Below are 14,492 nucleotides of genomic sequence, written 5' to 3' on the forward strand. Positions count from 1 at the left end.
CGCACACACACACACACACACACACACACACACACACACACACACACACACACACACGCACACGCAGATATATATATATATATATATATATATATATATATATATATATATATATATATATATATATATATATATATATATATATATATATATATATATACACATCGAAGTATACGCTTCATTTAAGGAAACATTTTTATTTGACTCGACGTTTCGATCGGAGGACCGATCTTTCTCAAGAGTGACCATACAGTGATCGGAGGACCGATCTTTTTCAAGAGTGACCATACAGTGACCTGTATGGTCACTCTTGAGAAAGATCGGTCCTCCGATCGAAACGTCGAGTCAAATAAAAATGTTTCCTTAAATGAAGCGTATACTTCGATGTATATTATTTTAAGCAGTCAAGTACCTCATGTTTTCACAGCTACTATATATATATATATATATATATATATATATATATATATATATATATATATATATATTAGTTACCCTTGATGTAGTGTCTCTGTACACCAACATAACGCATGATGATGGCATTCGAGCTCTGGTCACATCCTATGGAAAACAAACAAGCGCTGATGCTCCTAGCCAAGGTACCATCGCTGCACTTACTAATCTGGTCCTCAAAATCAACTCTTTCGAAAGTTCTACAGCTCCTTTTACCTACAGACGAGTGGTACCACTATGGGAATTAAAATGGCGCCAAATTATGCCAACATATATATGCATAGCATTGAATCGGAGTTTATCCGCTCATACCCAACAAAACCGGCTTTTTACAAACGCTTCCTAGACGACATATTAATGGTATGGACGAAAACCGAGGACCAATTCATCCAGTTTATTTCACCATTTAACGACATACATCCAAACCTCTGTTTCACACACACTTACTCCACCAGTCAAATTATTTTCTTGGACGTCTCAGTTCGAGTGGAGAAGGGTAGCTTAATCACCTGTGTCTACAAAAAGCCCACGGATAGACAACAGTACCTTCATTACAAGAGCTGCCACCCACGCCACTGCAAAAGTTCAATTCCATATTCCCAAGCCATCAGATTTAAACGGATTCTGCTCACGACCAGAAGACTTCAAAGAAAATTCTAACCGTATGCGGGAGGTTCTGAGGGACCAATGCTATCCACGGCCTCTATTTTTGATGATGCCATTAGGAATGCGGAAGCAAAAAGTCGTAACGAAATGTTTGGGGATCCCCCATCAGCAACCGCAAATGACACCGCTCTAATCTCGTCTTAACCATCGCAAGAAACCTTCCTAATTTCAACAAAATTAAAAAAAAACATTTCAACATAATCGAACAAAACGACAGACTGTCAAAAATTTTCCAACAGTTCCACACGTTACCTACAGGCTACCAAAAAACATATATGGTTATGTAGTTCACTCTACTGTCTATAAGGGAAAGCCTGTTGGTTGCCTACCTTGCAGGAAGAATCGGTGTCAAGTTCGCCAGCATATGCGGACAACACTAGCTCAAAGCACGCACTCTAAACTTCAAACACTCCATCCGTGAAACCTTGAATTGAATTGTGACAGTGGTAACGTAGTGTAGACGCTCGAGTGTGGTGATTGTCAGATGCAATACATTGGCCAAACCGAGAATTCCTTCCGAATTAGATTCAACAACCACCGCGCGCACACCAGATCTCTTCCTCTCCTCCCCCTGTCGAAACATCTTTCCCAGGAAGGTCACGAGTTTCACAAACAAAAAGTTACGCTGCTACAGAGCGACTTCCAAAATACCCGTGAGCGTGAGCAACGAGAATCATACTTTATATATCTGTTTAATACTGTGCAGGCCGGTATGAATGAAAACCCCTGGTACTCTCTCCACACTTCAGAGATCATAGCACTAGCCCTACTGAAATTCACAGCACCCCGACTGCATCGCCTGAGGTCATGCCAATTTACGTGCTTGCTTCCACATGCCGCCCTTCTCCTCCCCCTGCCATTCTTTCTTGCTCATGACCAAGAGAAAACAGTTCTGAGAGCAAAGCATATTGCCTAGTCCCCCCACAACTTTTTATATTTTTTATATATTTTATTTCTCTTTCTTTTTTTCCTGCTTCGCAGATAGTAGAGCGCGATGCTCCATATAGGACAGTAACCCATTGCAATAACGGACACTTGGGCGATTTCGCGCCTTCGTTCCCCATTTTCTATCTTCTCTCTCTCTCAGTTTCTAGGAAGGAGCCCTCTTTTTGTCTCCGTGACGGAACGCGGGGCGGAGGCGCCCTTCTGACGCGAGGCAGCGCGGAGACATTTGCGCTTTGCGCCGCCCGGGCTGCGGGATCGGGTTTCTGCGGTGCGTTTGGCCGGCCGCAACACCGCCGTAAGTTACATTTTAACTGTTAACAGCCGCACCCGCGGGGAGCGCATCGCGCTCTGAGGCATATGCGCGCAGTGTAGTTTTCCGTTTCTTTGTTCTTTTGTTGCTGTTTTCTTGTTTATTATATTTTCATTCCTCGTTTTGAACCTCTCGCTTCCGCCGAAGGAAGCTTCCCCCCCATGATAATTCTTGTCGGCGCCCCCCCCCACCCCCCTATTTTCCATGCGGACAATTCTCCCCTCTCCGCGCCCGCTGTCTCTAACCTCTGCTTTCTATTCCCCCCCCCCCCCTTTTTTTTTCGTCTGTTCCTTTAACCACCCTCACCTTTCCCTCAGTCGAGAGAGGCGCTGGTCGCTCGCTGTTTGTCTCTTGTGTGATCTGTTTGTTTGCTCGAAGGAGAGCGTTTCTCAAAGGAGAATGAGAAATAAAGAGAAAAAGAAAAACGCGCTGTCGCCCCCTGTCCACCGAGCAGACGCAGGGAGCGGGCAGAAAAAAAAAGAGAAATGAAAAAAAGGAAAACGAGGAGCAGGAGTGGAGAATAGGCGCCCTCAAGGCAGAGCGGCGTCTAGTACAGAAACAGACGGTGGCGGATTCGCGGAACAGATAAGAATTATAGATGCATGTACTCGCGTGCCGCTGGCCAAAACGAGTAAACAAATAAACAGAATCAAACGCAGACAGGGCAGACTTCCTTGGAGCCTCTTCGGCAGGAATAGTCGATGCGGAATCAAGGGCGCAGTTAGCTTAACTAGAGACACGTGCAAGATGCGCTTTTTTTTTATCCCGCGCGCGTTGGAAAAACGTGGGGAATTCCGAGAAAAGCCTAAGAAAAATGTGTCTCTCTCCAACCGGTCATGACGTCATCAAAAGTCACGTGACCAATACGTTTAAAGGTGACGTCACATTTTAAAAACCAATCAGCATTTCCAGCCTACCGACCCGCAATCGCTTGTGGTGGGATGCGTGTCTGCGTGACGTTTTTCCGCTTCGCCCTTGTTCTCAACCGGATGTGGTGTCGCCGCGCCTCTCTCGGCCTGTCCCTAGAGTGCCTAGGGAATCACTAGGGCCGGCCGACCGGCCGCCGGGCGTGCGTGGTCTGCGGGCATTCTCTTCGTGAGCGTGGCGGCGACGCGCGCGTTTCGGGAGCTGTCCAGGTATGGCTTTTTTTGCGCGGTGCGCTCGTCGGCGACAGCCAGCTGAAATTTCTGTACAGTTCTTGCTTCCACGACATTGCGACCACCCCAAAAGGCGCTGACCCGCGAGAAATCGCCAGCGACATAAAGGTACGCATTTTATCTCAAATTTCGCTTCATGAAGTGCTGTACCGCTTACCTACATGCCTTGCGCATTCCAGGACCTCGTTTTCCTGCTGCAGGAGCACGTGGCTAGTGTCGTGCTGGTGTTCAAAATTTTACAACTCCATTACGACGACCCACATAAGGTGCGGTTTGAGGACAGCCGGCGTCGCCATCTGAACCGCCGTCTGACAGTCACGATGAAGCGCTTGTCGGGCGTGCACGTTCTCATCACGAGGTAAGGGTTGAACAACGTTTTCGCAAGTTTTCTCGTGCAGAACTCGCCAAATTGCGGCGCTTGTAACGTAACTTTTTTTGCAGCATCGTTTCCTGGATGCTTCTTGCGAGCCGATGCTGTCCTTATTTGCCACGGACCGATACCACGTGGCGAGACGCCAGGGCATCGACCCCAGTGCGCCTTTGTTCCTTTGCAGTGGCAAGTCCAGGGTAAAAGTGGCCACGATAATTCTGCCACTACAATCTGCCCTTTAGGATCGCTATCAGCTGCAACGGTAAGTCCAGAAGTTCCGACTCGCGCATTGTGGAAATCGCGCCTGGCCTAAGTATCCAGCATTCACCCAGTGCAGTGCAGCTTTGTTTAATTCCTTAGAGACTTCTCGCGCTTTGTCGAAATCGACGTCAGCCGTGAAAATTTACATATTAGACCTCGCTACGGCGTCACCCCAGCGCAGGGCGCCTTTGTTTCTTTGCGTCGGCAAGCGTTAGAAGCGCGCGCCGTCTCGCGCTTTGTCCAAGTCGGCTCTAAAACTCGCGCTAGGCCTCGTTGCCTGGTTGACAAAGTGCACGGCTTTGCTCCTTTCAATGACAAGCCTCTGTCACTACAGTTTGCGGCCTTAATTTTTATGATCGCTGTCAGCTTCAACAGCAAGTCCAAGAAAAGTTATGACGATCGCGCGGTGTGGAAATCGGCGGTAGAGACAAAAAATCGCGCTTGTAGCTGCAGACTTACCCAGCTCCAGTGCGCCTTTGTTTATTTCCGTAGCGACTACCCGCGCTTTGTAGAAATCGACGCCAGCCGTGAAAATTTACATATTAGACCTCGCTACAGCATTAGCGCAGAGCGCCTTCGTTTCTTTGCGTTCTAACTCGTTTGCTCGTTACTTTTGTTCTTTTCAGTCGTTTCCTGAATCTGTCCAAAGAGCCGGGCTAGGTGGATGATTGTTCGCCGTCAGTGGAACCACATGGCCATCGCACTGCATACAGCACGACTTTGGTCCATGTGTTTTTTAAATAAAAACATCAGATGTCGAAGGTCGTGCCCGAGGATTGCTTCGACAGCTGGGGCAAAACCATGGGACCGCACACGCTGTGTCGTCGCTGCCAAGTGAAGAGGCACAAAACGGCTGTCAACCTTAATAAAGGCCCTTCTCGGGGCCGCCTCAGTGTTTCCTGGCAGATAGCACGCTTTCCACCCTGTGCACGTGTTCTCCTCATTTCCAATTAAATAGGTCCTTCAAACCCTGCTGAAGGCTTCAATTAGGAACTGCTAATATCAAGATGGTATTTGAGAAACAATAGCGGCTACAATAACAAAGATGAGGAGTGGCTGGAGTTACACGCAAATAAAAAAGTTTGGAGGTACCCAGATAAGCTGAAATGGTTTTGGGCGGGAGTCCTAGTTATTCTATATAAGACTCAAATAACGCATATTCAGGTGTTTATCAAGGTTTTTGTAGAAATATATAAAGAACATTAAGCAGTCTAAACGAATAAGAGAACCATAGATCACGCCAGAGCTCAGAAGAATGATAAAGAGCAAAAACAAGTGCCATGCCTTTTTAAATAATCGCTCTCTAGAATCTCTTATTAAAAAAAAACAAGAAATAATCTAAATGCTGAGCTTAAGCTTGCTAAGATTGTGTATCATCAAAACTGTTCTCTGATGTTAGAATGAAAAAATTCACACAATGTGTCGGAAAGTTGTCGATAACTTGTTACGTCGCATTACGAAAAATGCGCCAGCTCAACGAGTAATCTATAAGAGCTCTGAATTATCCGGTCAGGCTCTTGCTGGCCATTTAAAGAGCGATTTTTTAACTACCCATTTATCTATGATGCATCTACCTGAAGTTCCATCATCTTGTAGCCCTTTCGAAGCCTTTTCCTTGAGCCCACCAATGAGACCTTTCTGAATTTGAATAATAGCAAAGCCTTAGATGTTGACAATATTCAGATAAAACCAGTCAAATATGTACTATCATATATTGCACCTGTGCTTGCATACATCTTCAATTTGTTAACTGAAACGGGAGTTTACCCGAAAGAAATGAAGAAAGCAAGAGTGACAGTTGTGTTTAAAGGGGGAGATAAAGATATAGTGTCCAATTATAGACCAATATCTGTGATTCCAGTCTTTTCAAAGGGCTTGGAAAAAGTAATCTTTTCTCGTGTAGTGAACTTTTTAATGCAAAACAAATCCTGTCTGATGCTCAATTTGGCTTCCGAAGGGGAAAGTCGACGGAAACGGCTTTGTTATCACTTAAGGAATGTATCCTGCAAAACACTGAAGCAGGTATTCTCACTGTCGGACTCTTCATTGATTTTAGTAAGGCTTTCGATTCCCTAAACCATCAAATTTTAACTCATAAACTTTCTCAAAACGGAGTTAGTGGAATACCTTTAGACCTCAAGAAATCATACCTGCAAAATCGAAAACAATCTGTCTATATCCCCAACCATCAGTCTTCTTTTCTGGCGGTACGAAATGGTGTACCTCAAGGCAGCATTCTGGGCCCGATGCTTTTTAAAATCTATATAAATGACATTGTGCATATTTATGACAAAGCGAAATTTATTATATACGCCGATGATAGCAGTTTACTAATCCCTGGTCACGACATAAACAAGTTAATTGAAGAGTGCAACGTAATCCTTACGAAACTAGAGAACTGGTCCTCTTCTAATTGCCTCCAAATAAACCCTACAAAGACTAAGGTAATAATTTTCCATGCAAGGAACAAGCCAGTCGAACTACAACGCGCTCCTAAATACGCATGTCATGAAATTCGATTTGTAGACGGCCACAAAATCCTTGAAGTTACTTTCTCCTCGCATCTCAGGTGGGATCGACATGTGGAAAATATTTGCAAAAAGCTCTCTTCAGTACCAGGTGTTCTAACACGATGTCGATGGCTCCTTCCCACTCACGTGAAAATTCAAATTTATCATGCTCTTTTCGGTTCCGTAACTCTGTTTGGGCAACCACCACAAAAACAAATGTGATAAAAATACAGGTTCTGCAGAAGAAAATGATCCATCAAACCTTCCTTATCTGTCTCTCCAACGCAAACTGCTTTTAGAAATTATAACATAATTCGTTTTGAACATATATATGTTTTTCGCATTTTGAGGTTCTTTTACCATTCTTCTCCTGCTTATAGAGATTTCTTAATACGTACAACACATTTAAGGACCGCTTCGAATCGACTCTGCACCTGAAATACCGATCTCTGGTATATTCGATATTTTCGAATTAATTATAAACTACAAACGCTTGAACACAATTACCGACCACTCTTAGTAAGTACCATGTTTTGGATAGTGTTAAACCAAGCGAGTTAAAAATGTATTTTGTGAATATATAGCCAGGTTGCATTTTATGTTCCTCTGTTGTCTGCCGGTGCCATGTATGCCTATTGAGTGTTTCTTTTCTCTTTATTTTTCTCGGGTCTTCTCTTTGTTTTCATGCGTCTGTAAACTATTGTTAGTGAACATACATGCTCATTGTTTTCATTGCATTTAATCTATATGTTACTTGCTTCGTTGTTTTTGTGTTTGTTCTAATATATATATATATATATATATATATATATATATATATATATATATATATATATATATATATATATATATATATATATATATATATATATATAGAGAGAGAGAGAGAGAGAGAGAGAGAGAGAGAGAGAGAGAGATTTAAGAGAAGTGGGCACTTCTACAGCGACACATTTATTTATCAACGTTTCGACCGCGGTGCGGTCTTCTTCAGGACTGTAGTGGTCTCGCGTCTCGCAGTTTTTAGCCCTTGCATCTCTGTAGTATGTAACTTACATTTTGTAAAAATGAAATGAAATTGCATTTGGAAGAGAAAGACAAGGTTTCATTTTGCAGTGTAAGCTTGCGTCTCTAGAATGAACAGAGAACGTTGCCTCACACTGCTTGGGCCTGTCGTGTGACCCCTCGTTGACCGCACGGGAAAAAAAAAGGATCTCTCTAGGAAACTATTTGCGGGATCTTTCCTCTGCTTCAGGAGGGGAGGGGGAGGGGGGTTGATGGCCTCCACTTTGTCGGGTTCGCCGCGACACGCGACGCACGACGGACAAGACTACGAAAGGAAGCGGGCAGAGCTGCCTTTCCGAAATTAACCGTCACTTGCAGGTGCCTATAGCTGTGTTTGGATTCCAGGGAAGTAGCAGCTGAATCCTCCTCGCCCATTCCCACGGGGCTCCGCGTGCCATGTCGCCATGTGCGGTGAAAAGAGCAGTGTGCAGAGTTTAAATTAAACAAGTATGAAGCTATACAATGAAGCCAATTACAGACAGCTAGAGGAATTTCAAGAGCATGCTGTGTGATGCTAGTTATCTCAGTGAAAACTAATGCAGCCAACTATTATTTCGTATTTTTTTTTACCGAACAGACATGAAAGGTCTGAAGATGAATTAGTACCAAACACATCGGTGCATCAGTTGTGATGCCTGAAAAAAGTTGTACCAACATATAGATGCCCATGTCAGGATAATCAGGAATACTGAAGAATTAAGGAAAATTAAAACATTTTTTTGTTCGGGCTCACACACCTGCTACAAACATCCATGTCGGGATAATCAGGAATACTGAAGAATTAAGGAAAATTAAAACATTTTTTTTTGTTCGGGCTCACACACCTGCTACAAACATCTTTATACGTAGCAATTTAAATGACTCTGTAGGAAGCTTTTTGGGTAAAAAGTACAGTGTGGCAGAAAGGAGTCTTTAGGAAATGCACTGTGTAGAAATAGCCATACCAATTCCATTTCATCGTTCGATAAATGTAACAAATACCGTGCAAAGAAGCTTGCTGCATAGTATAGTTGCAAGTTACTGGTTGCAGACCGCTCTGCAGTCACTGGACTGTGATTGTGTATGTACTGCATGACAGTGCGTGGATAGCAAAGCAGATAACCAACAAAGAGATGCTTGTTCATATCGTTTACCACACATATAAACATCATCAATGAAACAGGATGCTATGTGTAACTTTTTGACATGTTCCTTTTTGACAGCCTCTAAAAACGTTTCCGCCTAAATGAGCTGGCTTGTTTTGCAACAATAAACCACGGGACTGCTGTAAATTGCCACATTTTCAAATTGTATGAAAATCATTGCATGTGAGTGGTCACAATCCCTATCCTGTTTCTTGAAGGTCCCGTTGCTTTGCTGGCAATGCTTGGACAACCATGGCCAGCTTTCCGCATTCATGTGCACAGGGAATGCCCATTAAGTGCATGCCTTTCCACCTAGTAATGGCTTACATTGCAAACAGACAAAAAAAAACACATAGAGCACAAGTGCAGATAGTGTTTGTAGTCCACACTCTTCTTCTTCAACTCAGTAAATATGGCACATACCCACGCGGGGGGATTGGCCAAGGTACAGTGGAGATTTGCCAATGAAGTATTTGCACGGGGAAAAAAAAGACGTGAGGCGGCGGCGTAGAAGACTGAATCAAGATAAAAATAGGAAAATTCAATTAAATTTAAGAAATATGAATTACCAGGAATAGAACCAAGCATTTCAGACATGAGACAGAATTTTGTATACAGCTAACAAGGTAACCGATCAGTTGCGCTTATGTAATCATGAAGGTAGCCACAAACACTGCTTAACGGGAATTCCTTGGCGCTCGCACCGAACGAGAGAAGAACTGGAAGAGACTGGAAGAGGGACCTCCAAATACTGATTTCCTTGAACAACCGCCGGCAAGAGAGGAGAAAATGGTCTGATGTTTCAACTTGCCCACATGAGACACAAAGGTTTGTCGCAGGGAACCCGTATCTGCGTAAGTACAAATTTAAGTGAGGGATTCTGCATCGCAGAAGCGTCATTGACACCTCAAAACGCTTGATTTACACCACCGGACATCCCATGGGTACTTTAAGTGGTGAAAATCCACGGTATTGAGCAACGGATCACTCAAGCTGGCTGAAATATGTTGGAACCACTGGAAACGTGAAGTTTCCAACAGAATGAGGTGAGGGACGGGATAGATTAAGATTACAGGAGCGCTGAGAGCTGACTTTGACAATAAATCAGCCACTTCGTTAAAATAGACACCCGAATGCCTGCAGGTACCCGGACAAAGCGGATCTCACGCACTGTGCACGGAACAAAATACCTAAGCGGCCGATTCAATAAAGATTTTCCGCAGTTTTGGAGAGAGCCTAAAACTGAAAGGCAGTCTGCAAGAATAAGAACCCGTGCTACATGTCTGGGAATTTTGAGAAGAACCAAACCAATAGCCAAAATCTCTACGAAGAATTTAGAAATATAATCAGGGATACGAACGGAATAGCTCCAAGCCAGATCCTGCGAATATATCCCAATCGCCGCCTTCTCACAGCGGCCGGAGGCATCAGTGGAGAGAACAGTATGATGAGGAAAATTGTGTAGGTGTTCAGAAAGAAGACCATTTAAGATATTTGTGGGGCATATGTTTCGCATGGAACGGGTAAATATGGTCGTAATGGAAGACGGGGTCAGCCTGCGTATCAGCAACTCGTTGCAAGGAGATCAGATCAACCTGAAGCGGAGCTTGCGTGAACCTAACTTGCGGAAGCTGATAGCCTGGCCAATGTTGCTGTTGTTGTTAGCCTATCAAAAGATCGCACATACCCACACTGGGCGATCGGCGAAGAATCCGGTGGCTATTCATCTGTACTCAATTAACAAAAAAGAAAACCACGCGGGAACGTGACACTAGCGGATGTGCTGAATTTCAGGGACAAACCATGCAACAAGTAACAAAATATTCCTAAATCAGGTTTTACATTGCATAATGAACCACGACTGTACCAAAGCAATGAGACAAAAGTGAAGCATTTCATTCCTTTCGTGACATAAATGAGTTATGAGGTTTGTTGAACAATTAAAAAAGTGATTTTTCATGGCAGCCAGCATGGGTCATTTCAAGTTATAGCTCAAGATTACAATCACATCTGATATAGATTACACGCATGCTATGAAAGCAAGATAATTTTTTTCCTTTTTTTATGAGAAATGCACAGGCAGTTTCAAGGCTTGCTTCACAATTTAATATCTGACGTATACACAAAGGCATGTCTATAAATTATTCGTGCGTTACACCAGAACCAACACTACCTAAGTTGGTAAATCTTGTTCATTACCTAGGTGTCATTAATAGCAAACATATGCTAATGCTGCTAATGTTATAGACGAACAAACTGCGGTTTTATGAAGACGTTAAGTAATACGTGATACTGTTGTGTCCATCAGGTAGGCAGTTTCAAGGCTTGCTTCACAATTTAATTTCCGGCGTATACACAAAGGCATGTCTATAAATTATTCGTGCGTTACACCAGTACCAACACTACTTAAGTTGGTAAATCATGTTCATTACCTGGGTGTCATTAATAGCAAACATATGCTAATGCTGCTAATGTTATAGACGAACAAACAGTGGTTTTATGAAGACGTTAAGTAATACGTGATACTGTTGTGTCCATCAGGTAATGAAATGTGCGGCAGTTTCAGTTTCTCTTCTCTTATTTTCAAATTCAATTCTCTTACTTTCAGTTTCTCTTCTTCAGAGTTTCAGTTTCAGTCACATGCATGTTGCTTGACACCGCGTATACGTGACGCAGGAAAAGTAGAGGGGGGGGGGGGGGGGGGGGTCGGAGGAACCTTGGCGTCAGCATGACATCGCTCGCTCCGGTGTGTCGTTCGATCTTGCATCTACAATACAACAACGTCCCGACGAGGTAAATCTTTACTATGAGTTTCAAGGGATCTTACGCCCCCTCGTACATTCCTGAAAACCCCGGATCAGCCACCAATACCATGGAACCAGTGGAAGGCACTGTTTTCTACCTACTTAGAGGCGTCTGGCGCCTGAGTTTGCTGCATCCCGGCACAAAGCTATAGATGCTTCTGCAATCGCGCGAAGTCGGAGGTTAGCGTCGTTCCGGAACGCCTCCCGCCACGAGCGCAATTTTAAAACGAAGGAGACCTCAATTAAGTGAAGTTACGAAACGCGAAGATGCGTCGAAGGTGCCCCCGCCCGCCTTCCGTCGCGGAGACAAAAAGAGGGCTCCTTCCTAAAAACTGAAAGAGAGGGGAGAGTAACAGAAAGAAAATGGGGAACGAAGGCGCGAAATCGCCCAAGTGTGCGTTATTGCAATGGGTTACTGCCCTATAAGGAGCATCACGCTCTATTATCTGCAAAGCAGGAAAAAATAAATAAATAAAATATATAAAAATATAAAAAGTTGAGGGGGGAATAGGCAATATGCTTTGCTCTCAGAACTGTTTTCTCTGGTCATGAGCAAGAAAGAATGGCAGGGGGAGGAGAAGGGCGGCATGTGGAAGCAAGCACGCAAATTGGCATGACCTCAGGCGATGCAGTCCGGGTGCTGTGAATTTCAGTAGGGCTAGGACTATGATCTCCGAAATGTGGAGAGAGTACCAGGGTTTTCATTTATACTGGCCTGCACAGTATTAAACTGATATATAAAGTATGACTCTCGTTGCTCACGCTCACGGGTATTTTTGAAGCCGATCTGTAGCAGCGTAACTTTTAGTTTGTGAAACTCGTGACCTTCCTGGGAAAGATGTTTCGACAGGGGGAGGAGAGTAAGAGATCTGGTGTGCGCGCGGTGGTTGTTGAATCTAATTCGGAAGGAATTCTCTGTTTGGCCAATGTATTGCATCTGACAATCGCCACACTCGAGCATGCATACTACGTTACTACTGTCACAGTTCAAGTTTTCACGGATGGAGTGTTTGAAGTTAGAGTGTGTGCTTTGAGCTAGTGTTGTTGTCCGCATGTGCTGGCAAACTTGACAGCGATTCTTCCTGCAAGGTAGGCAAACCACAGGGTTTTACTTATTGACAGTAGAGTGAACTACATAATTCTGCATGTTTTTTGGTAGTGTGTAGGTAACCTGTAGAACTGTTGGAAAAATTTTTGACAGTCGATCGTTTTGTTCGATTATGTTGAAATGTTTTTTTTAGAGTTTTGTTGACATTAGGAAGGTTGTTTGCGAAGGTTAAGACGAGATTAGAGCGGTGTTCATTTGCGGTTGCTGATGGGGGATCCCCAAACATTTCATTACGATCTGTTGCTTCCGCTTTCGTAACGGCATCATCAATAATGGAGGCCGGATAGCATTGGTCCCTCAGAACCTCCCGCATACGGCTAGAATTTTTTTCGAAGTCTTCTGGTCGTGAGCAGATCCCTTTGAATCTGATGGCTTGGGAATATGGCATTGAAGTTTTGCAGTGGCGTGGGTGGCAGCTCTTCTAATGAAGGTACTGTTGCCTATCCGTGGGCTTTCTATAGACACTGGTGATTAAGGTACCCTTCTCCATTCGAATTGAGACGTCCAAGAAATTAATTTGACTGGTGGAGTAAGGGTGTGTGAAACAGATGCTTGGATGTACGTTGTTAAATGCTGAAATAAACTGGATGAATTGGTCCTCTGTTTTCGTTCATACCATGAATATGTTGTCTAGAAAGCGTTTGTAAAAAGCCATTTTTGTTGGGTATCAGCGGATAAATTCCGATTCAATGCTATGCATATATATGTTGGCATAGTTTGGCGCCATTTTCGTTTCCATAGCGGTACCACTCGTTTGTAGGTAAAAGGAGTTGTTGAATTAAAAAAAGTGGAGGTTGAGGACCAGATCAGTAAGTGCAGCGATGGTACTTTGGCTAGGAGCATCATCGTTTTTGTGTTTTCCATAGGATGCGACCATAATCGGATGCCATCATCATGCGGTATGTTTGTGTACAGAGACACTACATTAACGGTAACTAAATATATAAATATGCAAAGTTGAGAGACGCTTCATTGAGACAGATTTATTTTGAGTCGACGTTTCGGACAGAGCCTGTCCTTTCTCAAGACTGAATTACAGCGATCTTCCTCCCGTTCTTGAGGAGTTGTAATTGGCACACATGTCCGCCACATGAAAATAGCAACAAGCAATCGGGTGCTGGAAAGAAGATGGACAGAAAAGAAAAATACTAGAAAAGGGAGGAAGAGTAATAAATAGAAAAAGAAAACGCGCTGTCGCACCCTGTCCACGTAAAAGCCGCTGGGAGCGTGCAGAAAAAAAAGAGAAAGAAAAAAGGAAAACGAGGAGCGGGAGGAGAGAATGGTCGCCCTTCAAGGCAGAGCGGCAGCGAGTACAGAAACAGACGGTGGCGGATTCGTGGAGATGCTTGTACTCGCGTGCCCCTGGCCAAAACGAGTAAAAAAAACAGAATAAAGCGCAGACATGGCAGGACAATTCCCTGGAGCCTCTTCGGCAGGAATAGTCAATGCGGAATCAGCGGCTCAGTTTGCTTATGTAGAGACACGTGCACTGTGCATGCAAACACAAACACACAAAATAAAAAAAAAGGCGACAAAACATCCGAGTTCGGGAAAGTGTCGTGGGGGGGGGGGGGGGGAGGCGGGGAGTAAACGTGAATGGCGGGAGCATTTAGGCAAGGGTTCTTCAACTGCACCCCGCTCGGCAAAGTGGTCGAACTGGGTGGGGTGGAGATAAAGATGCGCTTCTTTATCCCGCGCACGCTGTCACAAACGTGGGGAATT

General features: G+C 44.0%; 1 pseudogene; it reads left to right on the forward strand.

Moving 5' to 3' along the window:
* Window positions 1-14,492, forward strand: part of LOC144128196 (lysosomal alpha-mannosidase-like) — a 101,718-nt pseudogene that overhangs the window by 59,189 nt on the left and 28,037 nt on the right.

This window comes from Amblyomma americanum, chromosome 1, assembly GCF_052857255.1.
Source record: "Amblyomma americanum isolate KBUSLIRL-KWMA chromosome 1, ASM5285725v1, whole genome shotgun sequence".
Taxonomy (NCBI): Eukaryota; Metazoa; Arthropoda; class Arachnida; order Ixodida; family Ixodidae; genus Amblyomma; species Amblyomma americanum.